Here is a 10,507-nt window from a genome sequence, read left to right on the forward strand (position 1 = left end):
GCAATCAAGAGATAAAAATGAGGCAGTTAACATACCTACTGTTATGATATTTTGATACCACGGTAAGCATTTACAGGATATTGTTTTATACAGGAAAACTGTTACTCAATAAGGCCGATCTACTAGTTGTTTTTCTCTTTCTCTGTGACCCAAGAATTAATGTGTAGGACTTACAGGCTGGTACCTCAAGGTCGAAAACACCACAGAGATGAGACCACTTCCTTACTCCCATCCTCCCTTTTTCTTTATCTCCTGGAAAAGGCTCGTTAAAGGCTAGGTGGTTTGTTTCAGAATTCACTGATGAAAGAACTCTGTATTCTATGTCTAGGAGTGTATTTTGCTGGGATGATCATAAATTATAGCTGAACTGATAAACTACACACAGGATACTTCTTTGCTCAGAAGGCAGGAAGACGTTTCCTTATTTGGTCTGTACCGGTTTGAACTGGGAAAGCTGACACACGAACCTTTTTTCATCTATATAAACTGCTGTGTATCAAATAAACCTTTGAGTCGATTGGGAAGGCAACCTAAAGCAGTCTCTGTTTTCTTGTTCTCCCAAGCTGCTCCCGAGCTCGTACTAACACGCTGAATGGCATACCTGAGTGTTACTTTAAATAATTAGGAATCTTAGAAGGAAAGGACAGAACTCTGCTTATCGCTCACGCCACGGAGGAAACCCGGGAAGGCAATTTCCTTCAATTTTGGTGTCAGAAGTGGGATGCTGACAGAAGGTAAATATGCGTCTTTCATATTTATATAAAGACCTATTATACCTCTCTCAGTGATCGATCCATAAAAAAAACGGGATATGCTGACGAAGTTTCACTTAGTGATCCAGAGAGATACACTGACTGACTTCCTCAGTCCCCGAATAAAGTAAATTAACCCTTGTGTGGTGTTGGTGGACACAGGAAGTTGCCTGTTGTCTTGAATATTTTAATTTTGTTTAAGTTGCTCACTCAGAAAGAGTGACACAGGAAGTTGCCTGTTGTCTTAAATACTTCTCGTTAAGTGAGAAGTTGCTCACCAAAGAGTGACACAGGAAGTTGCCTGTTGTCTTAAATACTTCTCGTTAAGTGAGAAGTTGCTCACCAAAGAGTGACACAGGGAGAAGTTGAACGGGTCTCACAGACCCGATTACCATACAAGGGTTAAAAGCAGTAAATTAAAAGCAGAAAGACACAGGAAGTTGCCTGTTGTTTTACGAGAAGTTGCTCGTTAAGCGAGAAGTTGCTCGCTAAGTGAGAGTTGCTCACACAAACAAAAAATTGCTAGCAATAAATTTAAAGTGACCTCAGCTGTGCCGCAGCGAAAATACTAACCTAAATCCTCCTAGCGTGTAAACCCCTCTGGAAATCACTGAACATGGGTCAGAATTATTCAAAGACCACAGACAGGTCCGATAAAAAATCTAAAGTACCTGTAAAACCAAAAATTAATAAAATACAAAATAAAGTCTCAAATAACGGCTCAGTATAACTCCCATTTCCGGTTACGTGTAACCTACGTCCGCGAATCGGTGAAGACGTCCATGATCACGTATCCAGAACATGCGGGAGTGCTTATGTGACTGACTTTGTTTACAACTTAAGAAGTTCAATGCATTCTAATTTCTTTTCGGAGCCTTATCCCGAACGATTATCGCCAGAAAACAGGTCAGTAGAAATGTTGAATATCATTTGTGATAAGAAAAGTAGTCTGCTTAAAAAGTCCTGTAGAAAATATATGATAGAATGCCGCGACGTGATGCATCAAATGTTACCGCTATGGAAAAAGGGACCGGAACCAGGTGTAGATGCTTTAACATCAAATAAAACTAGTGCAGGCTCTAGCAAAGAAAATAAACCTACCGCAGGAAAAGCTAGTCTTGCATGTTCAGCCTACAGCCCCACACCCTTAAGATGAGACCGAATTAATAGTCGCTGTAGCAGCTGCACGTAAACAATGTCAGCATTCTGATCCAACCAGCTCAAAAGAAAGCGACGAAAAACCTGAATCACATGCAACGGATCTTAGCCATCTCTTTAAACAGGATCAGGAAAAACAATATATACGCCGCAAGGAAGAATTAGCAGAACATAGAAAGAGAGAAAAACTTTTGAAAGAAGAATGTGAGGAACTTATGAAAAACAATTTAGACGACTATGAAAAAAAAAACTTTTGCATCAGGCAGTGTCCACAATAGACACCCACATGAAACACCACGATATCGTAGCTAGAGGTTTAGAGGTAGCTAAAGAAATACCTGTTACCCGAACTTTAATAAAGACTTATCTAAAAGGAAAAAAGGAAAAACAAAGCCGGAATGACAAAGGTCCTCACGCCAACACTCGCGGTAGTAAACAAACAGACCCAAAGCATGATAAAGCATCCACAACTGCAGAGTTTTTGTGGGTAAATAATGACAAAATCACCAATTTCTTTAAGAATCTAAAGAAATTCCTGCTAACAATGTCCAGAGACAAAAGTGACTTAAATGCAGTAACTATGTGTAAACAGAAGCCTGATGAATCTATCCTAGTATTCATAAAACGCTTTATGCACTGTTGGACAAGCTAGAGGTGCAAATTTAGCTCAGTTTTCCAGCAGCCGCAGACACCCAGAGCAAAAATGAATTTGTGTATTTAATTTAACATAAAGGGTGAAATGTTTGCTGACACTGATAACAGCTTATGTTTTCTCTGCCCTATGTACCGACATGATGGAGAAGGAACATCCTCTGTGTCAGCTGGACCCTCAGCAGAGAATGAACTCAACATCCTTTTTGTCCGGTACTCTATGTCACACACTGTGCCAAAAAAAAAAAAAACGTGTACAGACGCCACTAACAGGTAATCCCATGACTGGGAGCCACACTTTTGTTTCTCTCACACTGTTCAACAACATGATAACTGCTCACACAAGTGAAGGTCAAACAGTGATTTTGTTACATAACTCAGACATAGGTTACGAAATATGTCGTCACATAGATCTAACCTACCCTATCGACTGTACTATTTCTGCACTTACGTTGCCAGCTGAATACCAGAATATGACATTGTGGTCAAAAAGTGAGAATGATATAGGATTTATTGACTGTACACTTTATCACGTACACCTATTAAAACACATCAAGCTAGTATATGTCAAGCAACATCCCCTTTCCACGGAAAAAGCCGCAGCTCTAGATGTCATCATAGGAGATTTATTGACTACAGGAGTAATAAAGCCCACACTCCTGTCAATCCTGTGCCAAAGCCTAACAAACCTGGCGTATGGCGTTTCATACAAGACTTAAGGCAAATTAATGCAGTCAACATTCCTCTGCCACCTCTCGTTTCAGATGTTCACAGCATATTGACATGCATTGCATACACATTTTACCGTGGTGGATTTATGCTCCGCTCCTTTTTCTCAGTACCTGTGACACACAGCCGTTATTTGCATTCACACATAGAAATCAGCAGTACACTTGGACTCGTTTGCCCCAAGGCATGATAGACAGCTCTGCTGCTTTCTCAATGGTGCTTCACTCCTCCAGGGCTGCACCCTGATCCACATGTGGATGACCTCCTCCTCTGTGCTGAAAGTGAAAAACTATGTCAAACTGCTACACACATGCTTCTCCAGCACCTCCAAAAGACTGGCCACAAAGCATATGCAAAGAAAATGCAGTACTGTCAGACTTCTGTTCAATATTTGGGATTCACACTGTCTCACGGAAAACGTTCCATGACTGCAGACAGGGTCAAAGCTGTGACCTCTGTCCCTCGTCCCACTACACAGAAGGAAATGTTGTCCTTCCTGAGCATGGTGAACTATTGCAGACAGTGGATACCAGACTGTTCTTTTCATGACCACATTCTGCGTGACTGTTGTAAAAAAGACAAGCCTCCTCGAATACTGTGGTCCACAGAAATGACTGCCTCTTTCAATGCATTACAGGGAGTGCTGACCTCCGCCACTCAAAGGTGCTGCCTGAATTGTTCAGGAATGCCAGCCTGCCTGAGGGCAGTAGCAGCTTGCTCTATCATGATAAGGGACTGCGGGAAGCTCACACTCTCACATGACACTATTCTACACACCAATCACCAGGTCACGACCATTGTAGCAAACATAACTAAACAACATATGCAAATCTCACTATAAAAGCGAGCAGCACACCTGATTCGCCAGCACATTTATTGATCCTATGCTGTGTTCTTCTGACCGACAGGATGGCTCAGACAGGCTTGATGATCATGACTGCATGACACGTATACAGGAATCCACAGCACAACGTCCAGACTTAGAGCAGACACCTATCCCAGACTCAGCCACGGTTTATGTGGACGGGTCCTGTTCAAGGCCGAATGACAACTCATTTCTTTGTGGCTATTCAGTGGTAACAGTGCCTGACATCATACTAGAGGCTCACTCATTACCATTTCACTCAGCACAAAAAGCAGAGCTCATGGCTTTAATACGCGCCTGTGAGCTACATTTGGATAAGCATGTGACGATTTACACAGACAGCCGCTATGCATTTGGCGTTGTGCATGACTTTGGCACATTGTGGAGACAGAGAGGATTTAGATCTGCTGATGGAAAATAAATTGCTAAATTCTGATTTTGTTCAAAGACTTTTTCAGGCTATACAGCTGCCATCGGCCATTGCAGTTGTAAAAACGAAAGGACACAGTACAGCTGACACAGACGAAGCAACAGGTAATGCCTTAGCAGACGTGACAGCCAAGGCTGCAGCTGCATCACAGCTCCCACCGCCGCAGGAAGTATTATCTGTGCCCCTACAGCTGCCACTTGTTACACTCCCAGACTATTTAGACACAAATGTTGATTTAAAATTCATACAAGAGCAAGCCTCTGCATGTGATTACACCTATTGGGAGAATAATGACTGTACCTTAGATGACAGAGATGGCTTATACAAAATCTTAAGGGTTTGATTGCCCTCCCATCTTCCCTGCTGCCAGTCCTTGTCCGACATTTTCACTGTGTGAGTCATGTCGGACAAAGAGGGGTAATAGGGGCAATAAAATTAAGATTTGTAATTGAGAAAACATCACATGCAGTAAAAAGCATATTAGCAACCTGCCTAACATGTGCGCGAACTAATGTAGGAAAATCAAAAGCAAAACATCAGCATTTACCACAACCAGATTTTCCATTTCATACATTACAAATTGATTTTATACATATGCCAGCACAAGGAAGCATCAAGTACTTACTGGTAATAGTGGATCAATTTAGTAAATGAGTAGAAGCTTATCCAACCTCAAAAGAAACTGCAGAAGTAGTCTGTCAAAAGTTGAGCAATGAAATAATACCCAGATTCGGAATACCTCACCAAATTAACAGTGATAGAGGACCTTCATTCACATGAGAAGTAATTAAAAAATGTGCTAAAACTTTAATGACCTGGGTCAAATTACTTACTCAAGTCCTGTGTGAGATTAGAATGACTCAATCTGAAGTAACCAAATTATTTCCATTTGAAATAAGACTATTTCCAACACCATGGTCAGCTTCCAGAGGGGCACCGCTAGTAGAAGGTGATGTATATTGCATTGTCCACTGATGTTCACAACCTGGTAGAAAAACTGAATAATAACTATCAGAAAGTTTGTCTCTCTCAGCCTTTCCCCTCCACAGTTCCACCAGTGGAGACAAGGAGATGCATGTTGGAGAAGCCACTAAAACCAAGGACACTCTGGGAGGCCGCGTGTTCCAGCCCCCAGGCTTTACTGGCAGTGACGAAGAACCAGCATCCTCACAGACGGACAACCTCAGTGGATTCATGCCAGCAGGGTTAAGACCAGCCCAATCGGACCATCTCAGGCGTCGGATCAAGCAGACGACATCTCCGGCGAGCCAGCGCCCGGAACTAGAGCAAATAAACACACGGGTAGATGACATCTCCGGCGAGCCAGCGCCAGGATCCAATTTACACACACACACAATCACTGATTAAGACACAACGTCTGAAAGAACAACAACAAGGTACTCAAACATCCAGCAGGAACAGAAAGCCAAAAGTACCACATGATGTCTAACCTGATAAAGCCAGACTCATTTCATCCTGATAATGGAGAAAATGAAATGCCCATTGTCATCATACGACGCTTATTCTGTGTCTCTCGAACCTGGGACCAGGCCAGGAGACAACTGAAGAACTGTTTTTCTTATATACTTTCTTATATATTTAGGTTATTTATCATATCTATCGCATTAACCTTAGGATTTCTCTTTGCTATTTTGTATTGTAAACTGCAACCATGTTCATATTTCTGCAGGTCATATTTTGCTGACTATACCTCATGCTCCATTTTGCAAGACACCTACTTAATGCACTCCTCACGCTCCCTAAAATCAGTAAATAGCAACATAGACGCCACTAATAAACCATTTTATGCACCCTCTAGAACAGGAGCTAACGCCTGGTATGAAAATGCCAGAACAGCCGCTCGTGATTTAGGAAACAGTAACTGTTATGTCTGTTCAAAGGCTAATCCAGAACAGGTTATAGTAGGATACCCCATATCCGGTTTCCCCCTCACTGAGGGACTAGAGAAAATCAGCGGAAATAATGCTCTCTTTAAAAACGCTTTACAGTTGACTCTGAGCCCTCTCGACTGCCTACTTAGACACACACATAGATTATACAAAGGATAACTATATATTCTTCTCTGACTCCCCAGGTGCACGCTGTAATGAGACATGGCTAGCTGTCTCTGTGGCTGAAGTTGTATCATATCTGGAGGAACACACACACAGTTCAAGTTCGAGCAGAGAATCGATCATTGTTCCCCCAGACGGTGTATTAAATGACACTGACTGGGGGGAGTTAGTTAAATCACACATGGTCACGCGCCTAACTAGACCAATCCCACGTGCTTATTGGTTGTGCAATAATACTCTTAGATTAGCTTTACCTGTTAATTGGACCGGTACCTGTGGTCTAGTAACCGTTGATGTATGCTGTACTTTCATTCCCAATAATACTGCTCCTAACGGTTCATTCACACAAGCTATGAATAGACTTGAAGCATTGCAGATAGAACTAATTGCCAATACAGGTCACGGTCAGTGGCTACATAAGTGGCTACAGGACACGTTTGGAAGATGGAAGGAACTAATTGTAGCCTTTGTAACCGTTGCAGCATGTTTTTGATGATTATTGTCTGTTGTGTGGTACCCTGTGTACGTTCAATGATAACCCGTATAGCTACTAGTACAGCTACTTCAATGTATTTGCAATTGGCACAAATTGACCCAGATTATGTGTCAGATGTCATCAATGATGTTCCTGATGTGTATATTGAACATTAGGTTGTGAACTATTACATTTTATGATTTGCTTTTTATATTATGTTATTACATTTGTGATTTTTCCTTTCTATTTGAGTTATTATTTTTAAAAAATAATAAAAGAGGGGAACTGTTATGATATTTTGATACCACGGTAAGCATTTACAGGATATTGTTTTATACAGGAAAACTGTTACTCAATAAGGCCGATCTACTAGTTGTTTTTCTCTTTCTCTGTGACCCAAGAATTAATGTGTAGGACTCACAAGCTGGTACCTGAAGGTCGAAAACACCACAGAGATGAGACCACTTCCTTACTCCCATCCTCCCTTTTTCTTTATCTCCTGGAAAAGGCTCGTTAAAGGCTAGGTGGTTCGTTTCAGAATTCACTGATGAAAGAACTCTGTATTCTATGTCTAGGAGTGTATTTTGCTGGGATGATCATAAATTATAGCTGAACTGATAAACTACACACAGGATACTTCTTTGCTCAGAAGGCAGGAAGACGTTTCCTTATTTGGTCTGTACCGGTTTGAACTGGGAAAGCTGACACACGAACCTTTTTTCATCTATATAAACTGCTGTGTATCAAATAAACCTTTGAGTCGATTGGGAAGGCAACCTAAAGCAGTCTCTGTTTTCTTGTTCTCCCAAGCTGCTCCCGAGCTCGTACTAACACGCTGAATGGCATACCTGAGTGTTACTTTAAATAATTAGGAATCTTAGAAGGAAAGGACAGAACTCTGCTTATCGCTCACGCCACGGAGGAAACCCGGGAAGGCAATTTCCTTCACCTACCATGGGAATTGGACACACTTTGTTAGATTTTATAAGTAATTGCATAATTTCAATATTTTTTCTGTAATATTTTTTTAAAAGAAATAACAAAAAAGAAACAAATAATTCATTTAAGTGAAGTAGGTGCTTCAGCTGATTTAAAGTTAAGGTGTCTTATCTTCTTCTCCAGTCAGTACCCAATTAGCATCATTATGTCCAATAAGTAACATTGCCCTCCATAATAAAGAAAAACTGTAGAGATAGCAGAGTTATCATCAGAGCGATGCGGGAAGTAAGAGGCTTTAGCAGAGCAGGCCTAAGTGGGGAATGAGTGGCATGTCGCTGGACCTGCGGCTCTATGTGGCAGATATACGTCTAAAAGTGCTGAGCTGACAGAGAGGTGACAGCCAGCGCTTAGCTGACCCAGCAGTGCTGCCCTGTCTCCGCCTCACTCTGTCTGACTGCAGACTCATCAAGCATAGCCCTCAATACAAAATGCACAAAAGTTAGGTTTCCTGCAAACTGTCTGAGCCACACTTCATAATAAAAAAAAAGACTGAGTGTGATTGGTATTAATAAACCATCAAACCTTCAGCCTAAAGCAGGCACCGTTTCCTTCACAAGAGCTGTAGTCACAAAGCGAGGATTTTTGCTTTTACCCTGAGGTTGTTGACCTGAACGTGAATCACCCATTGCGCTGACCGAAAGTAGCCCTGCCGGTTGCATAACTGCCATCAGTGGGGTGGTCAGCGTGGCTAAGCTGCCTAGCCCTCCTGTGATCGCTGCTCTCTCTTTTCTAGGGTTCCCATCCAGAAAAAACAAAACCATATGAACCGATAACAGCCAGGAAATGAGTTTCATACAGAACGACACAGAAGCCGGGCCTGTTTCATATCCAGGCGATTATAATAAGGGGAAAATGGAATTGATGGCTGTTGCAAAAGACTGCTGCTTGCTTTCATGTGGCCACGTGGCTTTGAAGATTCATAAGAGACTCTTGTCCTCTCTTATTATGTCGCAATGAGACAAATCCACTAAACTGACCAATAAAACATGGATCAACTTGAGTCACGTTTAGGAAGCTGGATGAAGATGTGACAGTGATTTGGGGACCGACCAGAAGCAGAAGGCCATATTTTGACTCTGCAGCTGTCTGGGGAATTGAGTCCATTTCTGACATTTAAAAAAACTCCACTAATTAGACTTATAAGTGAAGTTATATATACATATGGTCATTCAGCAACCTATTCATCAGCCAAAAAGCCTGCCTCCAGATCAACATGCAAGTCCATCACAGTTTGCAACAAGGAGCCAAGGGTGTTTTCTCACCCTTATATGATTTCTTTAAATCAGCGGTCTCCAACCTTTTTTGCGCCACGGACCGGTTTATGCCCGACAATATTTTCACGGACCGGCCTTTAAGGTGTCGCGGATAAATACAACAAAATAAAACTAGTACCGGTACCGAAAAAAAGAAGATTTATTCATAACACACATGAAAAGACCCAGGGAAACCGAGTTAACGATAAAAACGATAACAAAATGATGCTGAAAACCGATAAAAACCCTGAAAACCATACATTTCACACCTCAACTCTCGCGGCCCGGTACCAAACGACTCACGGACCGGTACCGGTCCGAGGCCCGGGGGTTGGGGACCGCTGCTTTAAATGACACAAATGTCAAAGCTGCATGAATCTAAATATTTTTGAGTAAATCGATCAAACAGCTGCATATGCTATGAGAAGGGTTGCTCATTGGTGGAGGTTCTGGGTCAGTCGCACTGGTCCCATCCTCCTTGTTCCCAGCTTCCTGCCAACTGTCTCTTCACTTCCCTTGTTCTTCCTCCTTGAGTCATGCTGGCCTGGCAGTGCGTGCCTAAGGTCCTACTGCCTGGCCCCTGTAGGTTGAGTGTGTCCTTTCTGCTTCATCGGGGGCTGGGTGGATGCCCTGTGGTGCCACCAGGGCTGTGCCAGCTGGTGTCCTTCCTGGGTTCTGGTGCTGTGGGATCTGTTTCCTGGTTGTCTGTGCTGCCAGTATGGGTCCAGGATGAGCTGTCTCGCCTCTGCTAGATCTTGGTAGGTGTGTGTTTGGCTCTTGGGGAGGCTTTTCTGCATGATATCTGGTTCTAGATGATGATCTCCATTGCAACTAGATCTTGATCTTCACTGTACGTTAAAGCTGCTTGGGATCTTTGGGTTCATGTGATGTTTGTTTGTTTTCATTTTTTAGATGTCATTGTGGTATATTTTTCCTTTGTAGATAATAGATGGTTGCAGATGTATTTGGTGATGTTGGGATTGGAATAATGGTGAAGCACACTCTTCCACGTCCAAATGAGACATGTTAATGTCACCTTTTCAGTCACGTGTTTCCAAAACCTCAACAACTATCTCCTTAGTATTGTAGTATAATGGGGCGTGCCCACTGGATTTATGAC

The 10,507-nt window shown here is 42.3% G+C and overlaps 1 long non-coding RNA gene across 1 annotated transcript; it reads left to right on the forward strand.

The window, feature by feature from the left end:
- The first annotated feature begins 1,043 nt into the window (after window positions 1-1,043).
- LOC113009197 (uncharacterized) lies at window positions 1,044-2,812 on the forward strand. The gene is made up of 2 exons (XR_003270130.1): window positions 1,044-1,658; window positions 2,714-2,812. It is a non-coding gene; the product is annotated as an uncharacterized LOC113009197 (long non-coding RNA).
- The last annotated feature ends 7,695 nt before the right edge of the window (window positions 2,813-10,507 follow it).

Source organism: Astatotilapia calliptera, chromosome 17 (assembly GCF_900246225.1).
Source record: "Astatotilapia calliptera chromosome 17, fAstCal1.2, whole genome shotgun sequence".
NCBI lineage: Eukaryota > Metazoa > Chordata > Actinopteri > Cichliformes > Cichlidae > Astatotilapia > Astatotilapia calliptera.